The sequence below is a fragment of the Ammospiza caudacuta genome, chromosome 34 (assembly GCF_027887145.1).
Source record: "Ammospiza caudacuta isolate bAmmCau1 chromosome 34, bAmmCau1.pri, whole genome shotgun sequence".
NCBI classification, from domain to species: domain Eukaryota; kingdom Metazoa; phylum Chordata; class Aves; order Passeriformes; family Passerellidae; genus Ammospiza; species Ammospiza caudacuta.
This window is the reverse complement of record NC_080626.1, coordinates 1,070,737-1,088,855: the sequence shown is the minus strand read 5'-3', so window position 1 is coordinate 1,088,855 and position 18,119 is coordinate 1,070,737. Positions and strand designations below refer to the sequence as shown.

Below are 18,119 nucleotides of genomic sequence, written 5' to 3'. Positions count from 1 at the left end.
CCATTGAGGGACCTCTCCACCTCTTTGTTCCCACAGTAGAATCGCACTCCAGTGACCGACATGTCCTGCCAGCACCGGCAGCGCAGTGTCACTGTGTCCCCCTCCAGCAGCGCCCCCAACGGCACCTGCAGCACCAGCGAGTCTGGGGGACAGAGGGGTCCTGTCACAACTGATGGCACCAGGACCCCCCATTGGGTCACACCCAGAGCACCAGGGGTCCCCAGATCCAACATGGGGATCCCCCGACACTGGGATGCTCTGGGATGTCCCCAGAGCAGGGGACAGGCTCTGGTCACACAGGAGGTGACCCCTTGAGCGGAGCACACTCAGAGCCCTCAGGGTCCCTGTGTGTGCCAGGCTGGGGACACCCAAACCCCCCTCACCATCTAAGACTCTCACAGCAGGGCTCCCCGTCCTCAGGACCCCAATTCCCCATGGACCCATTACCTGGACCCCATTCCCTGGACCCCCCATTCCCCTGGACACCCGTCCCTGGCTCCCCAAACCCCCTGAGCCCCCCTACTCCTGGGAAGCCCATGTCCCACCGACCTAGCGACCGCCTTGTCCCCAGCATGTCCCCACACTGCCCACAGCCTGTCCCCAGCTTGTGGCCACCATGCTCCCACCAAAGGCCACCAGCACATGGGGATGGACGTGACCTCGCTTCCTTCCCCTTTGGCCAAAGAGCCACCAGCCAGGGGAGCGGTGGCCGCAGCAGCGAGTGACAGCCAGTGCACATGGCTGGGGGCACTGGGATGGCCGGGAAGGTGGTGCTGCTCCTGTGGGGTGAGTGCCCTGGGCACGGGCCGGGCTGGTAGCACCCCAGGGATGGGTGCTGGTGAGGCAGAGTGGTGGGGAGGGGGCAGAGGGGGGCTGTAGGGTTCCCTGAGGTTCCCAATGCCAGAAGAGCCAGAGCTTGAAGTGACCGGGGTCATGGGGTGGCCGTGGGGACAGGAGAGAGTGAACAGGGCTGGACGGATAGGAATGTGGGGAGAGGCATTGTGGTGGTTTGACCAGAAAGAAGTTGGAATTCTGGGATGTTCTGGTCAAACCAATGGGTGCTTGGATTTTGATATTGGCACCTGGGGTAGCCAGTGGGCTTTAGGACACACCTCCGAGAACACCCAGGGGTTAAAGGCAGAGCTTCGGCCCTGGGAGGCTCTCTTGGGACTTCGAGGGACTGAGGTCGGAACTCTCCCCCATCCAGCTGCCGCTGGGCGGGGGAGGGGCAGCCATGCGGGGCCTGGACAGACATGGGAGTGAGGAGGCCTTGGATGATGGAAGGGTGGAGGAAGAGCCCCAAGAGACATCGGACAGCCTTCCCCGCCCCCCCCCCCCCCCCCCCCCCCCCCCCCCCGGAGACAGATAGAGAGAGAGAGAGAGTGCAGCCTGTGTCGTTACCTTGAAATTCAGTAAATATGTGCTGGCAGCAGGCAGCCCAGCTGAGGAGATGGGGGGGGGGGTGCAGCCAGGAGTCCAGCCGCCTGGAGGAGTTTTTAACCCCTTTTGGACAATGAAAACCCTACAGAACATTAACCCTTCCTAGACGTGTGATAAGAGTGGAGGAGGACAAAGGAAATGAACCAGTGATGGGGGTCTGGACCAGAGAGAGAATGAGAGATGTTGAAAGAAGGGAGAAGATGGAGTGGCATTTTATGCTGGACTCTTTTGTGTAGCCATGGACAGAGCCATGTTTCCGTGAGATACAGAGACTGAGTCCAGGGGGAGAAATGTCCCAGTGCCAGAGAAGATTCAGTGTGGGTACCCCTCGGCCCCAGGGGGTATATAAAATATGGGGGGACGGATGTCCCAAAGGTGAGAAGGTGAGATACTGTGTTTTTCTGGAACTGGACAAAGCATCCTTAAACAAAGACAACCCTGGAAGCAGCCCTGATCCCTGTTCGGTGGTGAGAGCACCGGAACAAGGACGGAAGAGGCCACCATGACACATGGAAGGACTCCCTCTCCTCTTGAGGAGTTGAAAGTTTGAGCAATCTAAAGGGTGGTGTTGGACCTAGAATTGGTGATTTTTGGAGGATGTATTGTATTGGGAATTTAGGGGGAAGGAGGAGGAGAGTGTTTTTGTGAGGTTTTCATTTTCCTTGTGTTTTTTTTTTCTTTTGTGTGTAGTTTAGTAATTGTTTGTGTGTAGCTCAGTTAATAAAATTTTCTTTATGTTTAAGTTTGGAGCCTGCTTTGCTTATTCCTGGTCACATCTCACAGCAGACACCGGGGAGAAGGTGTACCCATGGGGCTCTGGCTTTGCCAGGCCTAAACCATAACAGGCATCCTGGGGCTGGGGCAGCTGTGGGGACAGGGATGCAGGGATGCAGGGATGCAGGGATGCAGGGACAGGGAAAAGAAGACAAGCACAATGTGGATGGGCCATGGAGACAGAGGCCATGGGGCTGGAAGGGGAGACCTGTGCTAGCACAGTGTCCCCATCTAGACATCTGTGCCACACCAATGTCACCACGGGGATAGTTCAGGGGCAGCCTCTATGACCCATTCCCCACGTGCACAACTGTCCCCATTGTGCCACCCCAACCCAACCCAGCCCTGTCCCTTCTCCCTTCCAGCCCAGACCCGTGGCCTCGCTGGTGAGTCCTCGGGGGATGCCATGGCCCCACCCTGCTGTCCCCAGCCCCACGCTGGCCCTGGCAGGCTGGTATCCCCTGTCACCCACAGGTGCCCAGACCACCCAACTCCTCATGGAGCCCCCCTGAAGGCCGGCGGTGCTGTGGGACCGGGTGACACTGACCTGCCAGGGCTTGGGGACCACTGGTGTCACCACCTGGTACAAGAATGGGCAGCGCTGGAGGCAGGGGGACACAACCACCTCACTGTCACTGAGAGAGGCAACTACACATGTGAGAAACTCAGCACTGGGCTCAGCCCCCACGTGACAGTCTTAGATGGTGAGGGGGGTTTGGGTGTCCCCATTCTGGCACCTGCAGTGACCCTGGGGCTCTGGGTGGGCTCAGCTCCATGGGTCACCTCCTGTGTGACCAGAGCCTGTCCCCTGCTCTGGGGACATCCCAGAGCATCCCAGTGCTGGCAGACCCTGTTTGTGGAATTGGAGATCCCTGGTGTGCTGTGTGTGAGCCAATATGGGGTTCGTGGTGGCATTGGGACCCGCCAGGTGTAACAGGACCCCTGTGTCCCACAGCCCCATTGGTGCTGCAGGTGCCAGTGCAGGCACTGCTGGAGGGGGACACGGTGACACTGCGCTGCCGGTGCTGGCAGGACAACCCGGTCAGCTCAGTGTCCTTCTACCATGAGGAGAAGAAACTACAGGAGCTCTGCAATGGGACCGAGCTGTCCCTGTCTCCTCTGCATCTGCAACACAGCAGCCGCTACAGCTGTGGGAGCATGGTGAAATCCAGGGTATCATGGGGATGGGAGAAGTCAGAATCAGTGACAGTGACAGTGCACGGTGAGCACCCCACAGCTGCCACTCCAACCCCCTCACAGCCCCTCCCTAGTGACTCGGGCTCACAAATCTCCCTCCCCTCTCCTTCCCAGAGCTCTTCTCAGTGCCGGTGCTGGACGGTTCCTCCGAGCCCACCGAGGGGTCCCCCCTGACTCTCAGCTGCCTCAGCACCCCCAGCCCCTGCGGCCCTGAGCCCCCATCCTGCACGTGTTCTACTGGGACGGGACAGTGGTGGGGGGCCGGCACGGGTCCCCACAACTGCTGGTGCCCGCTGTGGGGATCTCCCACTCAAGCAATTACAGCTGCCAGTGCGCTCTGAGGTGGGGGCCGTGCAGAAGAGCAGTGCCCTGCTCCGTGTCATGGTGCCCAGTGAATGCAGAGATGGGCACAGGGAGCCCCCACAGCCTCCTTGGGTCCCCTGCCTGGGTACCTCCATTACTGCCCCGTTCCCCCCATCCCTCACTGGGTCCATTCACCCATCTCTGAGTCAACCCCACCCCTCTCTGCTGTTTCCCCACAGTCCCCGAGTCCCACCATACCCTCTCTGGGTCTCCATACCCGCACTGGGGTCCTCCCATCTCCCACTCCATGTGTCCCCTCATTAAACCCCCCATCCTTCCTTGGGGTACCTATCCAAGCCTCCCCCGCCCCAACTCTGCACCTCCTTTTCCTCACTGATCTCTCCCTGCCCCTCCCTGACCTCCCCCCAAGTCCCTCAATGTCCCCTGGTGTCTCCCCCTCCTGCAGGGGTTCTGCCCTTGAGGGTGTCTCTGTCAGTGCAGCCTTGTGCTGAGCTGCACGGTGGCCACAGGGACAGGTCACCTGTCCATTTCCTGGTACCCAGGAGGGCTCGGGGGCACCGCTTGGCACTGGCCCTGTCTGGAGCTGCACCACACTGGGGACAAGGGCAGTGGCCACTGCCAGTGCGGGGACCGCACGGCTGAGAGTGTCCCCCTGAATGTCACTGTCCTTTGTGAGCGGGACTGTCAGGCTGGGGGTGACCCCACCACGGCACTCCCATCCACCTCACCAGGTGCCAGCCCTGTTTGTCTCCCCACAGTGCCCGTGGCCAATGCCACCATCACCCCTGGTCCTCTGGCACACCGGGTGTGTGCAGGTGACCCCGTGACCCTGCACTGCTCGGTGTAGGTGGGCTCAGCCCCTGTCACCTTCACCTGGCTGCACAATGGGCAGGAGGTGGCCCAAGGTCCCCTCCTGGAGCTCAGGGCTGTCGATGTGAGACATTCAGGCACCTACCAGTGCACGGCCACCAACCAGCTGGGACAGGACGTGCACCAGGCACTCAGTTCAGAGCTGGCCCTGGAGGTGACAACACAGGAAGAGGACACAGGTAGGGTCACTTGGGGTCACATGGGGAGTGCAGGACCCCCGGGGTTTTGGGTGACCCTGATGTGTCTCTCTCTGTCCCCAGCAGTGGCTGCAGGGGTCTGCGGGTCCCTCCTGTTCCTACTTCTGCTCCTGGCTGTCATCAGGGGCTGGCACTGGTGGCACCACCTGGGTGGGTGACAATGAGGGGGAAGGGGGGTCCCAGGGATTGGGGTGGAACCCCCACAGAGTTTGAGGTCCTAAGGGCAGCACCAACAGCTCCTGACTTGGGTGAAGCTGAATCCCTAGTGATCTCACCTGGGGGTCCTGGGGGATTTGGGGAGGTCCTACAGGGTCATGCAGGGACATTGGGGGTTCTGTCAGGGGTTTGGAGGAGTTTGGGGTCTCAGTGGATTCAGTGGGTGATTCAAGGCTCATTAGGAGCTTCAGGGATGCACGAGGCTCCCAGGGGCAGACAGAGGTCTCAGGGGTGTCAGGGGCCCTGAGGACTCTACAGTCACCCCTCCCCCCTTTCCTTTACAGCCCTCAGGAAACAGCAGGAAAGGTGAGTGGGGTGGGTCCAGGCCTGAACCCCCATTTTATGTTCATTATGACCCCCTACACCCCCACAGACACCCCCTTATCCTTGCAAGGCCCCCCCAGTGCCCTCGGTCCCTCCAAAGGCAGGGGAGCTGCTGTACAGCCAGGTTGTGCGAAAGAAGAAGGCAGGGGGTGAGTACAGGTGGGGGGACAGGGACATGTCACCCTAGGGGTGTCACCTCCCATCCAAGTTCCCCCAACCGGTGTCTCTTGCAGTGCCCCCCTGTGCCACAACCCCCCAGGTGACCAATGCAGAGCTGCCAGGACCCCATGGGCAACAGCAGGACTCCAGTGACATCTACGAGAACATGCTGTGACACTGGGGGCACAGGGGGCACTGGAGATCCCTGCCTGAGGGCACCTCCCACTGTGTGTCCGCCCCCCAGCTCCCGTGGGTGCCCACCGTGCCATGGGGGGTGGCCACGAGTGTGGGGGTCCCACATGGGGCTGCCCAGAGCTCCCCGTTCCAGTGCTCCCAGTACCCCCAGGAGCTCCTCATTCCTTTCCCCAGTACCAGGGGGCACAGGACCCTTGTCCCTCTTATGGGACCCAAAACGCAGCTTTTTCATTAAACCAGGAGAAATGGTTTTTGTTTGTTTAGGTCTGCCCTGTTTGGCTCAGGAAGGAGGAACCCGGTCAGGTTTTTGTGCAGATCTTTGTGGGATTTGCAGGATTTTTGGGGCTCTATCTTGGTTTGAAAGACAGGTGTCTGTTAAGGAAGGAAGGAGCTTCTCTGGAAATGGAAAATATAAACCTCTTCCCTCTGAATTATTAAAATTTTGGAATTAAGGGGCTCTCAGGTAAAGATATGGGAGTAGGAATGGGAAAATGTAAAAATAAAAATAAAAATTGTTATAGATGAATAATGAGATGATTTGCTCTAACAATTAAGGAATGAATATTGTGTGAATATTAAGAGAAGTTTTATTGATGTATAGGTATGTTATTGTAGTTTATTGTTTAGATGTCCTCTGTTCTCCTCACAGTCCCCTTTCCCCATCCTCTGTATTGTCGCCACTGGACAGCCTGGGTCGTTTAGGAGAGGTAAAAGGAAGGCGTGTACGTGTGCCCCTCCTACAGGGCAGCTGAGAATGAAAAAGCTCATTGCTACTGGAGGGCACAGCATGGCACCACCTGACCCACCAATCAAGTTGCAGGAAAGCAATCTCCACCAATAAATGGCAAAGAAGAGTTGACTGACAGACTTTGGGAGGGGCCAGGGTTGACTGATGCAACCCCCAGAGGTATAAAACGTGAAGCACCCATCTCAAAGATGAGCTGTGTGGTAAGCAGCCATGAGGGAGGCTCCCAGGCCTGTTTTTCCATATTGTTATGTTTGCCCAATTATCCCATCATCAAAAAACCAAACAATATTAGAGGTAGCAGCAATTTTAATTGAATAGTTTAGAAAATATATAAAATTGGATACACTTGAAATATTAACAATCAAATTGGACTAAAAATAAGAGATAATTTCATTCCAATAATAGTCCATAAGAAAAAGATAACCACGACGTTCAGAGTGCAGGGCTCTTGGACCCTTGCCACCTTACGTATGAGCTTGCCAAGTGAAGATTACCCCTTATATGCCATGTATCGACGTCAACGCCTCCCATTTTCATTTCATCACACCTCTACCTCCGCCGTCATTACCACCTTTACCGTGCATGCTCCACCACTTGTTTTGGTGGTCACACAAGTCCTTGGAGGTAATCACTGATGAAGGCCTCTTCTCTTCCTCTATGCACTTTAATTCACCTTTGGGTTACACAAGAGCACCAAGCCAGTACAATGTAAGCCAAAACTAACATATTACTGCATTTAAGCATCAAAGCAATAAATCTCCTATAGCTGGCATTTTCCTGGGACCCAATCAGATTTTCCCTTCTTTTTGTTAATTTTTAGTAACTGTTATCTCTTGCTTTTATCTCTTCTCCTTGAACATCTCCAAGGAGTGGGGGTGGAACCCCTCCTATCTCTTTCTTTTCTGGCATTACAACTTTTAAATGTTTTATTACTTCCAAATATAAATTGCTGTATCAATATTGATTACTTTTAAAATTTTATCAGCATGAATCATACCTATTTACCACACATGGAATGCTTTTGTTTTCATTGATTTTTAAGACTATAAAGAAAACATTGGTGCTGGATGACTCAGAGACAGCCCGTGTGTGTTAAGTGTAGTCTACAGAGGATAAAGGGAAGGAAAAGAGAAGTACTAATACATCCTGACAAGTTTGGAAATTTAGATAGCATGAAGAATGAATAACACAAGAAGTAAAGATGGTATTAAAAAGAGTCCACTAGAATGTAATTTAGCAGATGAGAAAGATTTGGGAGGAATCCCAGAGGGTAATTTTTCAAGGAAAGGTAATGGGATGAAATACTCTTCCCAGTGGTAGGCTTGGTATCCATTAGAAAGTGGTGAGAAGTCACCCCCTAATGGAACTTTACGATACACTGTTACAGTTGATGTTATTTTTAAGACAAGAAGAAAAATGAGATCCTGTGATATATGCAGACATGTTTTTTTACCCTGAAGAATGTCGCAGACATTTTTTCATAGAAATCCTTTCTTTGGGATTTGTTCATCTTCTGGGAAGCTAGGGCCCCAGAAGAAGAATGTAAACAATTGTTATCGGTTGGTGTGGAATGTAACAGGTGCAGCGGTGATTGGGCTTCATTGAGTGTTTGGATTTGCTGACCACTCACAAGGAGAGTTTGTCCTTGCTTTCTGCTGGACACAGAACTTTGTTATTCATTCTTTCCTATTCTATTCTTAGCTCAGCAGCCTCTGCAACTTCTCTCCTTATTTTTTTAGTATAGTTATAATGTATTATATATTATATATCAATAAATCCAGCCTTCTGATCATCAACCAAGATTCTCGTCCACTTCTCTCACCCCTGAAGACCTCATCAGGTTGCTGTAATGCTGAAGAATAAACCTGAGTGTCAGAAAGAATGTGGCTTTGATTTGGCCCCACAGGACCTTTAGTCCTTACTCTGGAAACAGATAAGAGGCAGAAAAGAAAGAGATGTCGTTCAGCATTCAGCATAGGGCAGAGATGTTTGAAATTGGCTCCAATGCACCAGGAAGATTGTGTTCTAGGTGTCCAAGACTTAGAGCCGAGTTAGTCCAGGCCACTCAGGTACACTCCCCCTCAGGCAACCACTCCGCCCCCTGAATGAAAGCCAAATGGCAGTGAGGATGAGATGAATAATTGTCCCCAGGTGAGAGGACAATTTCAGAGACCCCCAGTGACAAGCAACCCAAGGAATAAAACCAAGAAAGCTTTGCCTTTAGTCACCCCCTTAAGACAAGTCTTGAGTCTCCCAGGAGAAGCTATGTGGGTGAACATCTGCTTTTCTACTAGTGACCTCAAGAGTTGGTGGGAAAAAGTTACAATGGATAGAGAAAACCCTAGCAAAGTAGCAAAAAGATTGGAGTTCATAGTCAAGAATCAAGAGCCAGAGTGAGGTGATACTGATTTCATGTTGACAGAGCTAACAAAACCAGCAGAAGAGTTGGTGATCAAGGTAGCCAGAGCACGTGTGCAGGGACAAATTGCTAGTGGAGCCTTACAAGGTACAATGGACCAGCTGTGTCCTATTGTAAGCCCTTTGTGGGACGCGAACAATGCAGGCAGCTGTGCAATGTTAACCAGATACCAGGAACTAGTCACATTGGAATTAAAAAATGCCATTCCAAAAGCAATAACTTGGTCAGTAATAGATAACGTTACACAGGGACAGCACAAGTCACCCACTGACTTTGTGGACAGGCTGTGAGCAGCTGCACGTAAAGGCACAGCCCTGCATCCCTGGTCGGATATGGGAAAGCAGCAGTGGGTTTCCCTGATGTCAGGGCAATCTAGCCCACATGTCAGGCAGAAACTTGAGAAGATGAAAGAGCCTGTAAAGAGGGACTTAAAGGCATGAATGAGAAAAGCATAGAAAGTGGATGATAATCAAGAGAGAGAAAAAGGAAAAGAGCTCCCTGCAGCCATGGCGGCAGCTCTGGATCAGCACCAAGGAGAGGACGTGGCATGCCTCTGGATGAAGCAGAGGCAGGGGCAACAATATCAGAGGCAGAGGAGGTTCAAAGCAGCCACAGACCAAGCTGGGGCCAAATCAATGTGCATCTTGTAAGAAATCAGGACACTGGAAATAACTCCAGTGCCCAGAGTTAGCAGACAAAGTACACAAAACTCTTGCAGCCACTCTAGATGATAAGAAATGACCGAGACTTGCAACTCTTACCCTAGCAGGCCACCGGTTAAAATACAGCTAAAGAATGATAAAGAAGTTGAATTTTTAAGAAATTGTGGAGACACATTTTCACTCTTGAATCAAGCACTGATACCCAAAAGTGAAAACTATCTCAAGCAATAGGAGCCACTATAGGCCAGCCAGAAAAAGTTTTCTTCCTGAAACCACTTCAATGTAAAATCAAGAAGAAACTGGGAATACATCAGTTTCTTTATTTACCCAACTCAGCCAAATCTGTCCTATGCAGGGATTTGCTTGAAAATTTGGCAGCAACAGTTCTGTTTAGAAAAAGAAAACCTAAATGGAAGGTATCTGAAGACAAATGAGCAGTTTTAGCGGTAGGACTGACAATTGACACAAGACCAACAAAGAAGAAGAACTAATTAGAGCAAGTATTGAATCAGGTGTACCCAAGAGTATGGGATACTCATAGCCCAGGAAAATCAAAACGAGCAGACCCTATGAAAATTGAGCTACAGACAAGAGTTAGGCCAGTAGTAGGAAAGCAATATCCTTGAAGATTAGAAGCTAGGAAAGGAATAGAGCCAACAATCAATAAATCCCTGACATCAGGACAATTGGAAGAATGGCAGCCAAAATTTAATACTGCTACATCAGCAATAAAGAAACCTAATGGAACTTAGAGACTAGTCCCAGATTTCCAGACAATTAATGAGTTATACCTTACTAGCTTACTAGCTAAGCTTGGAGATGATTTTATTTGGTGCGGGGAAGGTTCACGGGCAGGTGCTGTTGAGAGCCGTTCCCTCTTGGTCTGAGAGACCAGTTCCCCCAACCCACCTTGCTCTCATGCCCGGAGGTTGTAATGTGCACTCGACAGGCAGCTGAAGGAGGGCTCTTGACACCATGTCTGATCCAACAGGATTTATTGAAGGTAGGTCAGAGGGTGCAGGTTGGGTGAGGGTGAGAAGAGGGACAGGAAGAGGCAGGAGCACAAGCACTGTAACATGACACATAAGGCACTTGCAAGCTGCTGGGGAAGCCTCAAGTCTGCTCAGTGAGCCACGTGTGCCCTCAGCATTGGGACAGCCACCTTTCCCTCAGTGAGCCTCACATGCCAGGGTCAGCAAATCAAGAGGCACCAGGCATGCTGTAGGTGACTCAGAGCGAGTGCAGTGGGTCATGGTGGCCAAGGGCCAGAAGCAGGCAGAAAGCCAACGGGGCTGGGGAAAAGGCTCTGCTCTGCTTACAGCGTGAGCTGAGGGCTGGGAGAGCTCCATTTCCCCCTTGAGATGTTGGAGATGGGCCTTTCACCCTCCTGATAGGGCTGCCCCTGGCTGCAGGCAGCCAAAGGAGTACGACGACACAAGGCTGAGAGCAGCAAAGCAAAGAGCCAGCCGTGCACAGCACAGGGAGGTGGCCCAGTGCAAAGCCAGTGTGGCACCCTGAAGGTGCCTGCTGCACTCTCATGTGTCCCTGCCTTGGGAAGGACAGGAATGCCCGTGGTCCAAGAGGGCCTTTCTGTGGCCCCTGTGGGCTCAAAGCTGCTGCTCTTCTGGCTCAATGGGGCCTAAAGCCACAGAGCTCGGCCTCCCCCACAGCAACAGGAACAAGACTTGGATATCAGACAGTGGAGCTCAATGCCTAAGGCTGAGGGGTGGGAGGCTGCAGTCTGGAGCACAGGGAGGGCACATGCCCAGCCCCACAACAGCTGGCCTCACAGCCCTGAAAGGCCAGGACCAGGGTTCCATGCCTGATTCCAGGGGGTCCCTCCAACCGGCCACAGACCTGGAAGCGCCGGAGCAGCCGGCTGTCGGGATCAAGGCGGCTGCCAGGGGGCTGCTTATGGCCTCTGCCAGCCAATTGCTCAGGGCTTAGCAGCGCCTCAGCCCCTCAGGGTCTCCCCCAGCCCAGCCAACCTGCCCGGCAGCAACCCCGCAGCCCCACAGCAGCTCCAGAGGAGCCCCATCTAGAGGCACCTGGGAGCCCTCAGCAAGGCAGCCAGCAGCACCCGGGCAGGAGGACACGATGGCCCTTCCCGCCTGGCACAGGGCTTGTGGCCATTGCCAGGCACCGCTCTGGCAGGGATCCCCGCAGCTCTGGCCCCTGCCCAGCTGCTCTGTGGGCAGCACAAAGGCTTCAGCAGAACCACCAAAGGCCAAGGGGCTTCTGGCCATTTTCCCTGCGACACTGCAAGCCTAGGCAGCTGGCTGTGCGCAAGCACCCTTTTCCCCCTCTTCCCCTATGCCTTCTAGACCTGGTGCAGGAAAATAAAGATCCTGGGAGTCTGTGTATTGAAAGATATTCTATATATACATACTCAAAACCAACGAAAATAGAAATACAAAAATCTTGAAGAAGAAAGAGAAAATTTCTGCTGGCTCAAATGGCCCCAGCAGACAGTCTTTCAGATCACCTCTCCGGGGAGCTCCAGCAGAACAGTAAAGCAGTTCCGCACAGACGAGGCCGTTTCTTCCATGCACTGCGGAATCGATCTCGCAGCCTGCGCCATAAGGAGTAGGGAGCTCTCTGTACAGCCCGGAGAACTATACACGATTCAGTGGGAGCATCCCTGATTGCAGGACTGCTGTCATATGGCATTTCTTCAAGGGCTGCAAGAGAGAGGAACAGAGGCAAGGTCAGACACCGCATGTGCAGGAAGCCGAGGAGAGCCCCCTGCCAGTGCCACCCCGGCCGTCTCTTGCCATGGCATGCAGGGAGCAGGGAGCAAGCTCGAAGGTGCTGGCCACGAATGGCACACATGGCCCTGAAATCTCACGGGAGCAGAGCCCTCCGCAGCCGGGTCAGGGCTTGCAGCTGCCCCCTCCAGCCCCCGCAGTCAGCCCGCTGCCCTCACACACTCACCAGTGCAGATCAGCTGCAGCTCTTGCTGCTGCCCCCTCAGGCGCCGGCCGGCCATGCCTGTGAACACAGAGCCTGTCACGGCCCCAGCGGCACAGCTCCCTGCCAGCGGCGCTGCCGGCGCTGTGGCCACACGGGCTGCTGGCCTGGCAGGGCTCAGCCCAGCCCTTGCCGCTTGCTGCCGCCCCAGGGCACGGCTGCCAGAGGGCGGCAGCAGCAATGCCCAGGCCGGGCGGGGCTCCACGGCACCGGGCCTGGCTGGCGCTGCCGGGGCAGCAGCCGGGGCCAGGGCCGAGCTGCGGCGGGCTGGGCAGGGAGCCCGGGCTCGGGACTCACCCATGAACCTGATGGCCGCCTCTCGCAGGGGCTCCTCTGGGCTCTGCAGGTAGCGCAGGGCCTGGCGCAGCTGCTCGGCCGCTCGGATCCTGTCCTCTGCCAGCTGCAGAGAGCGACAGGAGGGAAGGGTTGGTGCGGGCTCAGCCCCTGGGCCGGGCGCTGCCTGCGCCCAGCCCCGGCCTCCCCTGCCCGCACAGCCCTGAGGCGCGGCCAGCAGCCGCTGGCCAAGGGCTCTCGGGGGAGCCGCGGTGCCGCCCCGCAGCCAGGCCGGGTCGGGGTTCCATGGGCACCTGGCTTGGGCTCACGGGAGCCTGGAGAAGAGCCAGCCCGCCTGGCCTCTGGCTGCAGCAGGGGGCACAGCTGCCAGCGCCACACGCTGAGCACCGCCCTCAGGGACCTTGGCCATGCTGAGGCTGAGGGCTCTCGGCTGCTCTTACCAGGCACTCACCAAAGCTCTGATCCACGTGTAGCATTTGTTCGATATCCCTCCTCTTCAGGAATCTGGCTGAGGAATGCAGCGTTTCCCAGGAGGCCTGGAGAGCAGCAGAGATGCACAGATGGCCCCACAGTCCAGGGTACAGGAAAACATTCCAATGGCACAGGCTGGAGGAGGCTGCAGCCCACAAGGTGCCAGGGCAGGAGGCAGCCCAAGCCCCTGCCAGGGGGACAGCAGGTGGCCACAAGTGCTCACCTCAGCAACAATCTGATTCTCATCATGGCAGTGGAAGGAGAGAGGGAGCAGGCTCTGGTGCACATGGGACTTGAGGGCCTTTTTTCCCTCTTCTGTTAACAGGTCCAGCATCTCTTGAAAGACAGCCATGGAGCTCAGCTGCACCTGGATATCATCCTGGATGAAAGGAAAGGGCAAAAGACCTGAGCATCAGCTGCTTCGGGCCCCCCAGGGCACAGGCCTGCATCTGCACAGGGCACCAAGTGTCCCGGCAGCAGCCAGTGGCCGTGGCTGTGGACACAGAGCCTTACGCTGTCAAAGAGTGGCAGGAGCACCTCAGCCAGCTGCAGGGCGACGGGGCTGGCTATTGGGGCACTGTCGCAGACATTTCTCCACAGAAATCCTTTCTTTCAGATTTCTGCGTCTTCAGGAGGCCAGAGGCCCCCGAAGAGAAGGTAAACAATTATTATCAGCTGCTGTGGAATGCAACAGGGACACCTTGATTGGCTCATTTTCTATGTTTATAATTAAGGGCCAATCATCAGTGCAAGCTAGGATGGACACAACTTTGTTGTGGATTCTTTTCTATCTCTTCTTAGCTTAGCTAGCTGCTCTGCAAACCTCTCTCTATATTCTATTAGTATAGTAATAATGTATTATATATCATATATTAATAAATCAAGCCTTCTGATCAAGATACAAGATTCACCGTCTCTCTCTCACCAGCAGCGGCCCACTCAGGTCGCTGTAATATCTGGTGACCCCTCGTGTCAGAGCAAAGATTAATCTAATAAGACCAGAGGAGCAAAATTGCTGCACTGGGTAAAAATCCTGTATGTGTAGCATTTGAGGGTTGCTTTGAAGTGACCACACAAGTGGATTCAAGCCAGGAGCTGAAGAACTGCAGATTTGGACAGAGTTCACAGCCAAGGCTGACCACAACAGAACTTTCTTCTGGAAAACCATCAGGAAAGATGATGGAAAAGAGCAGCAGACCTGTGGAGCTGGCCAGAGCAAGCTGGACTCTTTCAAAAGGCACTGTTGGCTTTTCTATTCCTGATGAACCAGCCCTTCGTAGTTTGTGGCTGTTCGTATGGCAGACCCATGCCTTGCCAGAAGAGATTCAATTCTCCCCTTCAGAGGAGAAAATCATGGCCCTCTGGAAATATTGGTGCAGAGAAGACGGTTTCTTTTTGTCAGAAACAGATATCTATGAATTCTTTCGATGGGCAAAGCTTTTTGGGTTCTTTGCTGATGTCTTATATGCTTTAGATGCTTTTGTCTGGGAGTGCATGGACTCGATTATCCAGCGCGTCTTCAGTAAGGGACGCGTGTTGCCTTCCATCTACCCAGCATTTATAAAGCTTTTCCCAGTCCTGAAGCGCAGAGCAGCTTGTTTTCCATGGATCTCTAATTGTTATGGCCAAGCTCCGTTTCCACCGCCTTTGGCAGAAGACCCCGTGGGTGACGACTTTGGGCTTTTTTCCCCCCACTGCTTCGCGGCGGGGGGGGCTGAAACTTCGCGGTGCGAAGAAGTTTTTTTTACTCTTGCTCCGGAGCATGCTCAGATGGAGTGTTCTCCTTCCCCCCCTTCTCTCTCTCCGGGGGGATGGGAGTGGCCGCTCAAGCCAGCGCCGGCCTCTCAGACTCCGCCTCCTTCAGACATAGGGGCGGCACCGGTCTCTGAGGTTTCCTCCACGCCCCTGCTAGAGCTGTCACTCCAGGAGATCCCGCCCCCGCCAGAGCCTGTGTCGGAGAAGACAGAAGAAACAGCGCTGTCGGCGATTGACCTGTTGCTAAGCAACAGCGATGCTCCGCCGCTCCTCCCAGCTCCGCTGGTGCCCGTGCCGTGTCTGCCGCTGCTTTCAGAGCCAAGGGACGCAGCAACAGCGTGTTCCCGCGCATCCCCGCCGCCTCCGCAGCGGACCCCAGAGTCAGCAGCAGAAAATGGAGTTGAGCCCGCGGGACCCTCGGAGCAGCCCGCGGCGGATCCCACGCTCAGCGCGGTTCCCTCCCCAGTTTCGGCTCCCTCCCCGCTGCTTCCACCGGACGTCCCAGCGGCCGCCCTGGAGGGGGGTCTCTCCTTCCGTGGAGCGGGGGCTGCCCGCCAGCTCACTGTTGTGGCAGTCCAGCTGCCTGTTTTTAAGATCAGCATTCTCGGCGGTTTGGGGGGTGGTTTTTCGGGGATTGTCCCATGGAGGCCGCCGCCTCTCTTGTGCCCTAGTGGCATGGGGGGGCAGGTGCATCCAGAGAGTTCTGCCTCTGATCCCCAGCCCGGAGGGGATGGGGATGAACCCAGGGGGCGGATGAGAGACAAACCCGATGCATTGCCGAGGGAGAGGGCACAATTGGAGGAGACCATAGCTGGTTTGCTGTGGGAAACAAACATCTCCAGACCCCAGATGGGATTTCTGGGGAAGGCTTCTATTTCCCTGCTGCTGGCATGCCTCAGTGGTTTAGGGGAAAGGAAGCGTCTCACTACCCGTGCTGCCATTGTGCTGGCAGCAGGGTTCAGGCCTGTGGATATGCAGAGCCTTCCTCATGGGTTTGGCCTGGGCCGTTTGGCTCAGGAAATTTCTGGGCCGGGCCCACTGCGAGGCCTCCTTATGTTTCTGGGAATTCTGGTTTTTTCTACCGGTCCGGGTCCCCCCGTTTTGAGCCAGTTTTGGGGTTCCTGGTCCAGCATGGGCCAGGGCCTTTCCTTCTCTGGCACTGCTCTGCTCAGCTGGCTGCTGCTCTTTTGCTTTTCGATCAAAAAAAAAAAAAAAAAAAAAAAATTTTAAATTAAATAAAAAAGATTGAAAATACTGGGCAGCAGCTCTGAAGCGCTGAAGCACTGAAAGCACTGAAGGGCCAGAAAAGGACATTCTAAAAATTGTTCAAATTGTTTCAAATTGTTTCAAATTGTGTTATGCTGTTTCAGGACAAAAAGGACTCTAAGGACTCTCAGATGTCCAAAAGAAACAACTTCAGCTGATGGACTGTTCCTGAAACTCAGCTGCATGGACTTGAATTCTCTTTGCATTGTTTCTTGCAATTTTCTTATATTGTAGGATTGTTTTAGTGAATTGTTAGTATTCTATATTTTGCAGGTGAAGGAATTTCCTGTTCATTCCACATCAGCATTTTTCTTTTATTTTATACAATTTAGAAAGGTGAGATGTCGCAGACATTTCTCCACAGAAATCCTTTCTTTCAGATTTCTGCGTCTTCGGGAGGCCAGAGGCCCCCGAAGAGAAGGTAAACAATTATTATCAGCTGCTGTGGAATGCAACAGGGACACCTTGATTGGCTCATTTTCTATGTTTATAATTAAGGGCCAATCATCAGTGCAAGCTAGGGGACTGAGCCCCTGGACACAACTTTGTTGTGGATTCTTTTCTATCTCTTCTTAGCTTAGCTAGCTGCTCTGCAAACCTCTCTCTATATTCTATTAGTATAGTAATAATGTATTATATATCATATATTAATAAATAAGCCTTCTGATCAAGATACAAGATTCACCGTCTCTCTCTCACCAGCAGCGGCTCACTCAGGTCGCTGTAATAGGGCACCATTATCCAGGAGGAAATATCTGAGTAGAAGAATGCTCATCCTGATCATGTCATTGTCATTTTCCTCCAGGAACTCCACAAGACTTTGAGTCAGGCTCTGCATTTTTTCAGCCTGTGCGGAACACCACTTTGTGAAAGGCCGCCCTGCTGCCGCAGGGCCCAGAGGCCAAAGGCCTGTCCCGAAGCACTGGGGCAGCTGAAGCGGGAGGCAGGAGAGCTGGGAGCAGCTGCCCTAGCAGCCAAGCCCAGGCAAGGCCAAGCGACTGCGTTGCCCAGCCCCACGCTGCCTGCACGGCTTCAGCCACTGCCCTCTTCCCACCATCAAGGGATTCTTGCCCAGAACTACGAGGCCTCGGAGTGCCAGGTAACGCCTGGCCATGTGCTCGCTCTGCAGGTTCTGTGCCAGGATCTCCAGAACATCGTCACTGCATTCCCTCAAGTCCAGGCACTCGAGGACCTGAAAGGCACAGGGCAGTGACAGGGGAGCCGGCCGGGAGGAGCCCGGAGCCGCACAGGGCCGGGCCCAGGCAGCAGCACAGGGCACGGACACTGTCCTGGCAGCCGTGGCTGTGAGAGGCCAGAGAACTGGGAGGCAGCTCAGCCAGGCAGCGCTGGCCTTGAGGATCACCTCCACAAGGAATGCCAGGGCAGGGAAATCCCAGTATGGCATCTTTTTGCCGAGCAGGGCGAGCAGGTAGAATGCAACCGCGGAACAAAAGTGGATGGCTAAGCGGCGAATTTCTCTGAAGAGGGGAAAAAGGAAACAAGACCCTGAGCCAGTGAGGCAAACCTCTCCCAGGCGTGACTCATCCAGTTCTCATCTTTCCCCACACCCTTCCAGCAAGGGGACGTGGGGTGTGGAGAGTTTTGTCGCAGAGTGGCTTGAGGAAAGGGGACACAGCTTATTCAATTTGGTAAAGAAGTCTTAGCTAGAGTAGAGGCCTCTTCAAGGGTAGGATGTCCTTGTGGATAAGAAGAATGCAGAAGCTGCTGTTCTTGCTATCCACAGGAATGTAACTAAAAGGCTAGATTTACGAGGCTGACATGTAGCTGAATAGCCAATCCTGAGCTCAGCTTTTGCAATATGTATGAGACTCATAAGA

At 54.2% G+C, this 18,119-nt stretch overlaps 1 pseudogene; it reads left to right on the top strand.

Moving 5' to 3' along the window:
* The first annotated feature begins 755 nt into the window (after window positions 1-755).
* LOC131570324 (Fc receptor-like protein 3) lies at window positions 756-17,746 on the top strand (annotated as a pseudogene).
* Window positions 17,747-18,119: the final 373 nt, after the last annotated feature.